General features: G+C 29.2%; 1 protein-coding gene across 2 annotated transcripts in view; it reads right to left on the bottom strand.

Annotated features, from left to right (window-relative positions):
• Nucleotides 1-12,183, bottom strand: part of Oatp74D (Organic anion transporting polypeptide 74D) — a 40,900-nt gene that overhangs the window by 17,759 nt on the left and 10,958 nt on the right. Inside the window, exon 1 of one of the 2 annotated variants that reach the window (XM_035084323.1) lies at nt 10,830-11,595. The exons of the other annotated variant lie outside the window; for it this stretch is intronic. The gene's annotated coding sequence lies outside the window, so the exon portion shown is untranslated. Of the gene's footprint in view, nt 1-10,829; nt 11,596-12,183 lie in introns of those variants that run through there. 2 annotated transcript variants of the gene reach the window in all.

Here is a 12,183-nt window from a genome sequence, read left to right as displayed (position 1 = left end):
ATCGATTAAATGAAGATTTTTTTGTACGGCAAAAATTTTTTCTTCGAGTAGGACTTTGTTGATAAAATATTATATTTTCTGTCAATAACGAAAGAAAAGTAGTGATAAATTTTTATTAACAATTTTCCGCACTTTTATTGATTTTTAAAATGCAAATGTATTAATTAGATATTATAATTCGCATAGATAACTGCTAGCACGTGACATCATGTACTGCATTGTTTATAAAAAATAGACATAGATACAGAAATTAACATGCATAATGAAATTCCGGGATTATTATCATAACTACATAAAATTAAATACTTTTTCAAAAACCGCATTAATTGCAAAAATAAAATAAAAAAAGAAATCAATTTAAATAAGTTAATATTATTTATTTATAATTATTTATGTAATCAAATTTATTTCAAGACACAACATAATTTCTCGTGAATATTTAAAAAGAATCCTAATATTAAATTTAAAAAACGTATCTTAATTGAATATTTGCAGAGCCCGAAACTGCGAATTTCATGAGCAAAGTTTGAAATTTACAATCTTGTTTTCAGCTGTCTTAGGTGGACCCTCAACAGGCAGAGCACTACCCTGAGCAAAATCCTGCATACAAAATGATAATAATTTTTTTTAGGTTCACGAACTCTCTTTTACGCCCTCCCCAGAGTCTACTTGTGTGTGCGAAGCAACTCCAGAAATAATCTCGGTCGCTCGAAGGCTTCTATAAATTCACCTTGAAACGGGTGCCAGTTCTTTCTCTCCCTTTCTTTTCCTTTCTTTCCTTTCTCCATTCTCTCATCTGTTCTATCCTCTTTCAATTGAGGATGTGACGAAAAAAACTTTTCCACACAAGTTCATCATCGATTAACCAAAGAATTTATTCATTTGCCAATGAAAATTGTGTGTTAATTTTATTATTTGTCTTTTTTTTAGCTTTAATATAATGAAAATAAACTGTTTATTTCACAGTTGGTTGATTCGAAGAACAATCTAAAATTATCGCTGATCAACTCGCAACAGAACAGTAAAACAAGTCTTGTGTGGAGACCAAAAGTCTTCTCTTTATTCCCCCAAAAATTCTGATAACAATAAGTGAATGATCTCTTCAAGGTTTCTTTAAATTTTCGGATTAATTGATTCGCATGAGCGAAAAAGAAAAAAAAATTCCGTGAAATTTAATAAATAAACTGAACGATGCAATTTATTGTCGACAATGAAAGGAAGACACTTGAAAGATTTGACGTCAACTTGGTCTAGATATCACGGAGGAGGTACACGCTTTGTACATAAAGAAAGATCACTCACCGATAAGAACAGTGTCCGTGAATATACCAACATATTCACACATGAAAGAAAAAAAATATTTTCTTTTAAATTACTATGACCAATAAATTAAACAAGAGCACCATTTTTATCGCCTAAATTCACGTCAATTTATTATATCATATAATAATTCAACTAATCAACGAAATTTTCTAAATGTTACATAATCGTGTCGTCTCTGATATTTCATCATTTTATTATTATCGTTGTAATCTCTTAGTTACATGTGGCAAATTTTTTTGCTTTTGATATTCCTTTTTTTCTTTGTTATCAGTTATAAAAATTTGTCAATGGATTTTACTTCAAAATATTGTTTTTTTAACCTCTTAATATGTTTCATAAGTTAAGTAAATATTTTTTATTTTAATTTTAATCCAATGTTTATCAAAAAATAAAAGTGATGCCAATACCCAGTCATTAGTTGAGTAATCTTCAATTTTTAAATTTCGATGTTCCTTTTATCATCAATTTGTAATTTTGATTTTTAGTATCGAATATCACATTATTTAAAAGTTTCTGAATTTTCATTTTCCATTGCTCTTCAATTAAGAATTTTAATTTTTGATTTTTTATCATTTAAAAAAAAATGTCTGATTACAGAAATATCGTTATTTTATACTCTAAATATTTTAATTATCAATTAGGTTGTAATTTAAAAATGGAAAATTTTAATTTTTTATGTACCCAACACTCGATATGTTTCATAAGTTAAGTAAATATTTTTTTATTAATGATATTTATTTATTTAAATTCTAATCGACTGTATATCAAAAAATAAAAGTGATGACATTTTTTAAAATGAATTTCTTTTTATTATCAAATTATTTTTCATCTTTGGTTTAATTATTATTTATTTATTATTTTCCCAACAATTATTGTTGTCACAAAATAGTTTGAGAAAAAGGGAAAAAAAGGGTAGAATAATTAAATGATTCATTAAAGTCTAAAAAAAAATGAAATAACAGATATTAAGTATAGCTTTAATATCTAGTTAATAAAATAACATTCGATAACTTGTCAGGTTATTACACAAAAGTTATAATGAAATATAAAATATTCAAATTTTAATAACACTTATTATTTATCTTTTCATTGAATGCACACCACCTGTTAAAATTACAGTGGTTACACCAAACACGTGGTTTCTTTTATTTGTTCACAAAAGTGAACATCAAACAATAAGAAATATATATCATCCACAAGAAAATAATGAAATGTAGTAGAAAAATTTAAATATTTATCTATGTATATTATATGAGGAGCAGACAAATAACATAATTAAAAAATGTTGGGTTTGACACAATAAAATGAAATAAAATAACGACAGAGCATCAACACACAGCTTGCATTTCTTTGACGTGGCTTCGTCATGGCTCTGCCACGCATGGAAGTCGTTTACCTTTCAAAGTTATTTGGCCCCCTCCCCTCTTTTCGTACACACTTGAACAGATAATCACATATGTATACCGAAGGTACGGATGAGTGAGTAAAGGGGTACATACTGAGATGGAGAGAAAGAGAAAGAAAGCAATGAGAGGACCAGCCAGACGTTTATACATTACGTCCGTCTTTCTTTCCGGCACAGATGCTAACCGCTTGAAAGACGAAGAGATGTGCAATGTATTATGTGGCAACGCAAAGCGTCTTCGGATGATGACGAGAAAGAGAGACAACATAAAAAAGCTTGAACTCATGCGTGTCGCATACGTAAAAGGTTCCTTTGGCATATGTAACTGTCGAACGATTTTCAAGGTGGATTGATCATCAACTCATACCAAACTCTCTGTGCTAATATGCATTTGCCATTTTTTATTGATGTCTTTGCATTTATTTCTCATCTTTCATTTTTCATTATGATTATAGTCATGATCATCAGCCAAAAGATATACATTTTTCTCAAGAAGTTCATGCTGGATGAACATACATTCCATGCCAATCTTTTAATTTAACATAAAAGATGATTTTTCTTTAATATTTCAAAAAAATCATCAAAATTTGATACTTCATTTGATCTGGAGCTTCTTTTCAGACAGTTATCGATCATTTTTAAATTCAATCAGAACTAGGTAAAAATTTTTCAAATCTAAAAGCTTGTTCTGAAGTAATAAATGTCAGTTTCATGTCACTTGTTTCAATATATAAACACCTTTCAATCTATTTCGTAGTATCTTTATTAAGAATATTCCTGTTAAATACTGATAATATTCTAATCAATTTTCTCCTAAAAATCTGATCGATAGCAAGAATCATACTTAGTAAGCTTCAAGCACCACAGTTACTTTCCAGAATTTATAGTAAAGAAGAAAAATTTATAATGTAAGTATAAAGTTTCTTTAATTAAATTTAATTTAAAATGAAATCAATCCATATTTTATGTGGTTTAATAAATATACTTCATAATTAATTGATTAATAAATTCGACTTCTAGGAAGGTGTTGGTTCCAATGGTCTTGGTGGTCTTATTAGACAATTTCAATTCATTGGGGAAAGCATGGAGAACTATGTCAAATACTGACAATTACTTTGATTTTCCATGTGGAGGAGATAATTCTAAAATAACAGTCATTCGAATGGTTGATAACAAAAGGGAATACTGCGAAGGTCATCTCATACATGACAGAGCAGCATTGATACCTGCTCAGTGTCTAGAAGGATATAGGTAGTTATGTTGATGCATACACTTTAATTTAGCAAAATAGTTGATCATGTTGCTTAGTTTATATTAATTATTATTATTGTTTAATAATTTTATCTAATTATTATGAATTCATTTTAATAGAAAAAATGAGGGTCGACTTCAAATTGCCATCAACTCATATGGAATGATGACAGAATACCGATTCATCTCCAACATTTTCATTCATCCAAATTACAATTCATGTTACGGAATAAATAATTTCGCTATTGTGACCTTTGATACACGTTTCCAAGTTGATTATGATATCATTTGTATGCCTGACGAAGAAGGAATAAATATCTGGTCTGTTAAAAGCTGTAATACATCAAATCCAAATTATGTCAAAAATAATCATCAAAAGACAGGTAACTTAATAATAGTAAACATCTATTGGAAAATATAAATAATATTTTCTGGTGCTTTTATGTATTGTAGAAAAATGCAGAGATATGATATCGCATCATAATTATTATAAATCAGAAAATCTAAATCAATTAATTCATAAAATTAAGAAAGAGAAATATATGGATGTATCTGAAGTAAGTAGCTAACTTTTATTCACAGAATTTTTTAAATAAAATCCAAAGATATATTTGATTATTAATTAATATTTTCTATAGGTAGCTTATTCTCAAATGATCATCTGTGAATTTGATTACAAAGACTTCTACCATGATTTTATTTTTGCTTCAACGTTCTATGCAACCATTGATTCAGGGAAAGAAGATGAATACTATATGCTTTATCGACAAGATTATATACAAAAAGTAATACCATGGATAACAGATGTTATAATGTCATTTTTTATGGACAAATAAATCAAACAGTTCACCTAAACTCATCAAGCTTTGCTCTAAAGACTTCTATTAAACTCAATACTAATTAAATATGAGTTTTTATTAATTAAGAATGTATAATCATTGTAAACCATTATATGACTGTCTTATATAACTTGAAAATAGGACACTTTTTTTTTATTATCATTGGATAAAATTTAAATAATAAACGTATTAATAACGTAATACTATTTCTTTATTATTGCAATTGAGGTCAGCTAAACCTTTAATTTTTATCAATTGTTATTTTTATGAGTTACTTTTCTGTACTTTATTTTATTGCTAATAATTATAAGGTAATTTTACCAGAATTAATGTTGCTATATGACGAATAAAAAATTGATAACTATTTTGAATATGAATATTTAACTTTAACTTGGATATTTTTTTCCAAAGTTGTACCTTTTTCATTTTCCACTGATCAGCAGGAAATCACTCATTTCTTTCAGAGTTTTTTTATTCAAGCAGATCGGATGTAGAAGAAAAGGTGTAACCAGAGAGGATAAAAGGCTTAGAATTGATACTGATAGTTCTAATTTTTGAATTTAAAAAAACTGAGCTGTAAAATATTTAAAATGATTATGTTTCACTTTGAATTTGGATTCATGATATGGTCATGCTTTTTGTTTTATAATAATAATATTTCTATTTTTATTCTTTAATATTTATTATAAAGGTAATTATTTTGTCATTAAAATGAAGTCTTTACCATGAAATATATCTTCTCTAACTATCATTTTTAATCATATTATTACACACATTTCTGTAAACCGTCATATCAACTTCACCTGACTATTATATGTAAACTGCTCTGCTTTGTATAGAAAAGGGTTTCTAATGATCTCTCTAGGTAAAATGATCCTCAATGATTTTGTAGCAGCACTATCTAGTTCAATCACTGATAAATATTTCCTTCTCAACATATTTAATCCTGTCTCAAATTCAATATAAGCTTACATGAATTTTGCAATTTAATAAATAACATCTTTTATTTATATCATATCTCAAGCAAGGTGTGTCTGGGGTATTGCTTCATTTTTATATAACAACTTGGCTTGATAGTAATAAATTTTACAGGTGTACCTGGATCCAAGTGAACAATGCCTCAATAAATATTTCTAGGCAACAAGAAATTTTTTTTTTTCTAAACAATTAATTGAATGATCAAGTCAGTTGTTTGTTTTGTTGAATAATAAAAAATGTGGTGTTAAAAAATAAATATATTATAAATATTATATTTGTCCTTATGAAATATTGAAAAATAAATTGATAAATGTCGACTGAAATAATTTGATGTATTCTTATCAGATGTTGAACTCATGAATGGACTTTTTTGGGCAATATTAATATTAAGATGCAAAATGGATAGCCTATTGTTACTTGTTTAATCAATTGTTTAGATAACATTCAATACTTATTCCAAAAGCGTTTATTTCTTTTTTGTTAATACAAGAAGTAAAAAAGAATTGAGAATTTCTAATTGAAATACTTTTTTTTAAATTGATATCAAGAAGAGTCTAACATGTTAGGGAATGATAATTTAATATTAAAATTATTGAAGGATAACTATTTTTATAACCGGGATAATGTTGGGGTAAAAGACATTAATGGGAAAAAAGCAGTAAGTAAACATATAAATTGCTTAGCAACAGAATTCATAGACATTTAAAAGCTTGAAATAGTCTATTTCAAATAATTGATGGTAAATCTTTGATAATAAACTGATTTTATTTTTTATTCAATGTTTAAATTCATTAAATATTGGTTGATTGCTAAATATAATCATATTTATGCTTATTATAGAAATTAATATTTCACTTCTGAATATTTTATCATCTTCCAAGTCTAGAAGATGATCATTATTTTATTTAACATTTCGAATTTTGAAATATTGATAAATATTTTAGAATTATTATCAGTTACAATCTATTTATTTTGATGAAAAAATTAAAAAGTAAAATTAAATAATTATGTCTTCATTTAATTTTAATAAATGAATATTGAAGAATTATTTTCTACCAGAGAACTTTTGTTCAGGAAAAATATTAAAACCATCTAAAGCAATTATTGTTCGATTTTCCTAGTGAACTAGAAATGTTGATAAGCTAATGGATTAGATTGGAAACATTTCCATTAACAGAAACTAGGGTGGAAAAATAATACATGAAAAATATTGAAAATTAGGAAACTCGTTCTAGGTTTTCCAGGACCCTAGATGACGTGCTCAGCACCCAGTCATGCGCTTTTCGTGCGCAATTCGTAAAGCGTAAATAGCACTCGACCCCGACTCTCTCGGGTGGAGTCATCGTCCCGTGAGGTCGAACGGATCGATAAGGTGAAAAAGGAAAAAATGGTATAAACGCAAAAATAGCTGATTGACAGACAAATTACTGATGAGAAATGCTTTGAGTGAGAATAAAAAAGAAACAAGGTAAAAAGTTCCAAGAAGTTGCATAAAAATTATCCCTTTTCTTTGATGGGTAGAGTAGAGGGGAGGGGAAGCAAAATGAACATAGAGCCGCGTTGATAATGGACTGTAATGAAACGGGAGGAAGCAGATATGGAGAGTGGAGGAAGTGAACGGAACGAAAGGAAAACAGTAGGTACAGTAGGTTGTACATAGGTAGACTTGTGTGGAGGGTGTAGCTAGGGCAAAAGGAAAAAGCTGGCGTAGTGGTTGGTTATAGGTATTAAAGCATTACTTGCATATATATAGCGACGAGAGAGAGAGAGAGAGAGAGAGACCAGTCGATCGAGTAGATGAGCCTCTGTATAGCGTACATAGTTGCCCTGACGGAGGAGTACTTTCATTGCTGTTATACAACCGCAGATCGAGCAAGCGACCACTGAAAGGAGAAATGGGAACACGCAGTGGCGCTCATTTCTGCATTGACCAGACACTTGGAGTATTTATTTTCCATGTCTTGTTGCAATTTATTTTATGGCATTGCATCAGTTGCTGCTAGCTTTTAGCTCCATTCATCGGGTGATTTTATTTCGATATCATCAGAGACATTTATTGAGAGTAAGATTTATGTATCAATGTAGAGAGTGAAACTTGATGTTACACCCGGTATACATCTCTGATGGAACTGAGAGCGAATTGCCGTCCCCGGGATTGCCTCCGTTCTCCAAGGCTCCAGGGCTTGCCATCTCGGCCATAGAGAAAGTGGAAAAGTGTATCGTATTCGCTTTTTAAGCCTTCGCCTTCAACTCACTCGCGAATGCGCCAGCGCGTGTTTCTCGGTCGCGATCATCACAACGTGCCATATACCTTCGTCATGTGGGGATACTTGTTTATGTATGTGTTTATGCAGCTCTGGTGCATCAATGCAATTTCGCATTTTTGCATTTCATTTGGTGCTGGTTTTTTTTGTGTCATTCATTTGGGTCATTTCACTTTATTTTACTTTTTATCCATTTTCTCCTTGCCTTCTTTTTACAGGTCTTTTTTTAATTAGTGTTTTTCATCAATTTTATTTTTTAATTTTTTTTTTTAGTGGAATTATTTCTGGACTAAAAACGACAGTGCATTTAGAGAATATGTTTTAATTGATATTATAAATATTGTTAATTTTATTTTACTTAAATAAATATACAGAGAAAAAATTTTTCGCTATAAAAAAAAAATATTCAATTAATTAATAAAAAAAATTTGAAATACTCGCAATAAAATTTTCTTTTAATTTGATAATTGGTTGACGATTATGGTCAGTTTAGATACAAGTGACATTAGACTAATTCTTACTTTCTAAGACACCATGGATTTAAAAAAAAAAATCAAATAATCAAGCACAATAAAAATGAATTTTTTCAAAAAATTATTTTAAGAAACCATTAGAACAGAATTTATAAAAATGTCATCATGTCAACTCCAAAAAATATATTTCATTGCGACTATTTAAAATTTTGATTTCATTAATTGAAAAAAAATATTACTTATTAACAATAAATTTTTCCTAAGTATATTTAAAAATATTATATATTAAATATCGGCTATGAATTATCAGTACTTAATAAATTTTAATGTAATTATTTAATTTAAATTTAAAGTCGTATCGAATTAAACAAAATAAATATTAACCATAGACGATAACGTTTATAAATTATGTGTTACTTAAGACATTCATTAATCATAATTAAACAAAAAAATTTGAATATTAATTCCCAGACTCATCTGTGGAATTAAAACCTCTACTTAATTCCGCAATTATTAATTTTTCTTTATTACTTATTCATTAGACGATTTAAAAAAGACCAATATTACTAATTTAAATAATAAAATTTCTAACTTTATTGATAATACTCAAAATTGCATAAAACTGAAACCCAACTCAACATCTTCCTTTTTATTTATTCAATATTTTTTAATTTTTTTATTTCTCGATAATCTTCAAACAAATTATATTCCTTTATCAATGATACAAATGAATTAAAATTCAGTGTGCATCGTGGGTTCACTGCACAAATTGATGAAATTAACATTGCAGGAAATTTCGTCGAAATATTATACGTAATCAATGCACACACTTTGAATGGGTGAAAGGTTAAGTGATAAGATACCTATACATTGTAATGTTAATGTGTAGAAATTCAAGAAAAATATTACATTTGCACAGTAGAGCTATTTTTTTTCATATCTCACTAAATAATTCAGTCAAAAGTTTGTACATTTGACATTTTTCTGTTTTTTTTGCTTGTTATAAATAATAATACTATTGTTTTCTGAACTCATTCAGTTTAAATATTATCTTTATAATAATACTTTTTATCTCAAGTAATTTTCCTTAACTCTTTGCTAATTACTCCAAAGATATGCTTCTAGAAAAAAAAAAATTACAAGAGATAAATAATCAGAGACAATTGTTCATCATTCTATGAAATAAATAATGGATTATATGATTATTAATATTAATATCTAGTAATCTACTTAAAAAAAAAAGTTTAAATTTATCTTGAAACACTTTCATAATTTTATCTTTCTTAATTTTCTTTAATTCATCTAATAAGTAATATGATAATCAGCAGAAAAAATATGTCAAATACTTTATTAATAAATAAACCAGTAATTAAATACTGTTTTACAATATTTATATCTATTGGGTACGATTTAAGAATATTTTTAAAAATATCTCGAAATAAAAAATAAACTGGTGATAATTTAATTACTTAATTGACTATAAAAGTCTGAAAATTTCAGGAAAAAAAAAAAAATTTTCGCGATAAATATTTTTCATTATTTCACGAGAAAATGTATAAAAAATAATAATAAAAATTTTTTAATCGAATTTTTTATTGTTCGGGACAGGATGTGGCGAAGTGAAGGTTGCGATCAACGTGCGTCTTGGAGGGTCGCAAGGTCAGGGTACCGCGGAGACCTTGAACTCGAATTTCGGAGCCTAAAAGATATCTGCACCAATGAACGATTATCACTCAATGGAATATTACATGAACAATTTAATTGAACTCATAATTAACCAAAACTGAAAATTCCCAATAAAACTAATGAACAAAAAATTGTCATCAATCACAACTATAATTACAATTAAATAATTAACTAAAAATTAATTAATCACATGACTGTGGATTTTTTTTAATTATCCAATCATTACCATTTAATTAACATCCAAATCCATATTCCACAGTGAATAAAACATCTATATAATATTTCAAGAAAGTAAAAAAAAAATATTCGCATGATTTTGTCATCACTGCGAATATCTTGGAAAGTATCTTTCACCAACGTACGAATATTCATTGGATCATTTAAATTTACAATTTGCATAAAAAATAAGCTTTCGTACATAACGGTAAAAACTTTACCTGACACATTATCATCATCATCATCATCATCATTATCATCATGATCGTGGATACGTACGATCGCCTACACTCCAAGAAGTTAAGAATCGTCAGAGAAAGCAGTCGAAATAATGATGCGCAATTGTCGAAAAAGTATAAGAAAAATAAAGTGTAATGATAAGACTGTTATTTACCTGACCAACCGAGTTTCCTTTTAATTTGGTCCATGCACTTAAGCCGGTAGTTTGGTAATGCAAAAGTAATAATATTGTGTGAATCAAGTAGTCAAGTGATGTGCCAGTGAGTGCGAAAGAGCGGGAGTTAGGACCGGTACTACCGCGCGCAATGCGCTTCTTCCTCGCGTCCTCGCCTTGCGGCACGGCCGGTTCTCGCGGTCTGGATCACAGGCATGTATCTCTTGCCTCCGATGCGCCGAATGCAGACTTTCGTCGACACAACCAGATTGCGTTATCTCGTCTTTTTGGAGCACACACACGCACATCCACACACTATTACACTTGCGAGAAAAATAACGCTCCTTTTTTCCGTTTGGTTATTTTATTTTTTTTACAACCCGACAAATAAATTCATTTAATTACACTTTCAGCTGTCCAATAAGTCAACAGTCAATTTCTCTTGTCAAATGAGCACTTCTTGCCGATTAATAATATCGCGGAAAACTTGTTTAATAAGTGAAACTGATGAATTTCGTCGTAAAAGAGAAATGTGTTAAAATCGGCAACTAATGATTTTGTTTTTTTTTTTCTGATTATTCCCAAAAATGGGAGTCGATAATGAGATAGTTGAGATTTAGAATGTGTATAAGAGTGATAAATAAACGTGCGGGAGTTGTGAGATAACCGCAAGTATATATAAGTAACCCCCCGCACGATCGATGCTCACGGCTTCGCGTTCCGCACGCGACTGAAGCGAGAGTCGTGGTGGTGAGTCTGGTGCGCGCGCGGTGCGTCAAACGAAACCGAATTGCAAACCCGAAGAGTAAAGCTAAGCAGGCGACTCGCGATCTCCAAGCATTTCACTCTGATACGCACCTCCTGCTCTGCATATACAGCTGCGCCAGACTGCATCAGTGGGGATTTCTCTTGTGGAATTTTTTTTTAAGCCCAGAGTATAGCCGAAAATCAATAATTTTTAGCTCCCATTTCCACTATATGTCTTTCCGACTTTTTTCTTTACACTTTACTACACTGCATTTATTTCGATACATGAATTAGATTTCAGTTGTGTACTACTGCACCCTGAGGCTAGTTTATGTACTCTTGTAAAGATAAAGGGACTGGTTTTAAATAGAATCTTGAAAAACAGCTGTCCCAGACCAACTCGCTTGAATTACAGTTTAAAATTATAGCTGCAGGCATATTTACATAAGAAATCAAGGATAATTATTTGTCTATAAGTCCTGCTGTACTTTAATTCATCAATAATCATATTTACTTTGTCAAAAAAGTTTTCTCATTTAAATCAATTCTTGGAAATTCTTTTTTTTTTGCTATAAAGATCAATTGTTGATGATTAGAATTATTGTAA

Source organism: Chelonus insularis, unplaced genomic scaffold (assembly GCF_013357705.1).
Source record: "Chelonus insularis isolate UGA/USDA-ARS -01 unplaced genomic scaffold, ASM1335770v1 contig_388_pilon, whole genome shotgun sequence".
Classification (NCBI taxonomy): domain Eukaryota; kingdom Metazoa; phylum Arthropoda; class Insecta; order Hymenoptera; family Braconidae; genus Chelonus; species Chelonus insularis.
This window is presented reverse-complemented; position numbering and strand designations above follow the sequence as displayed.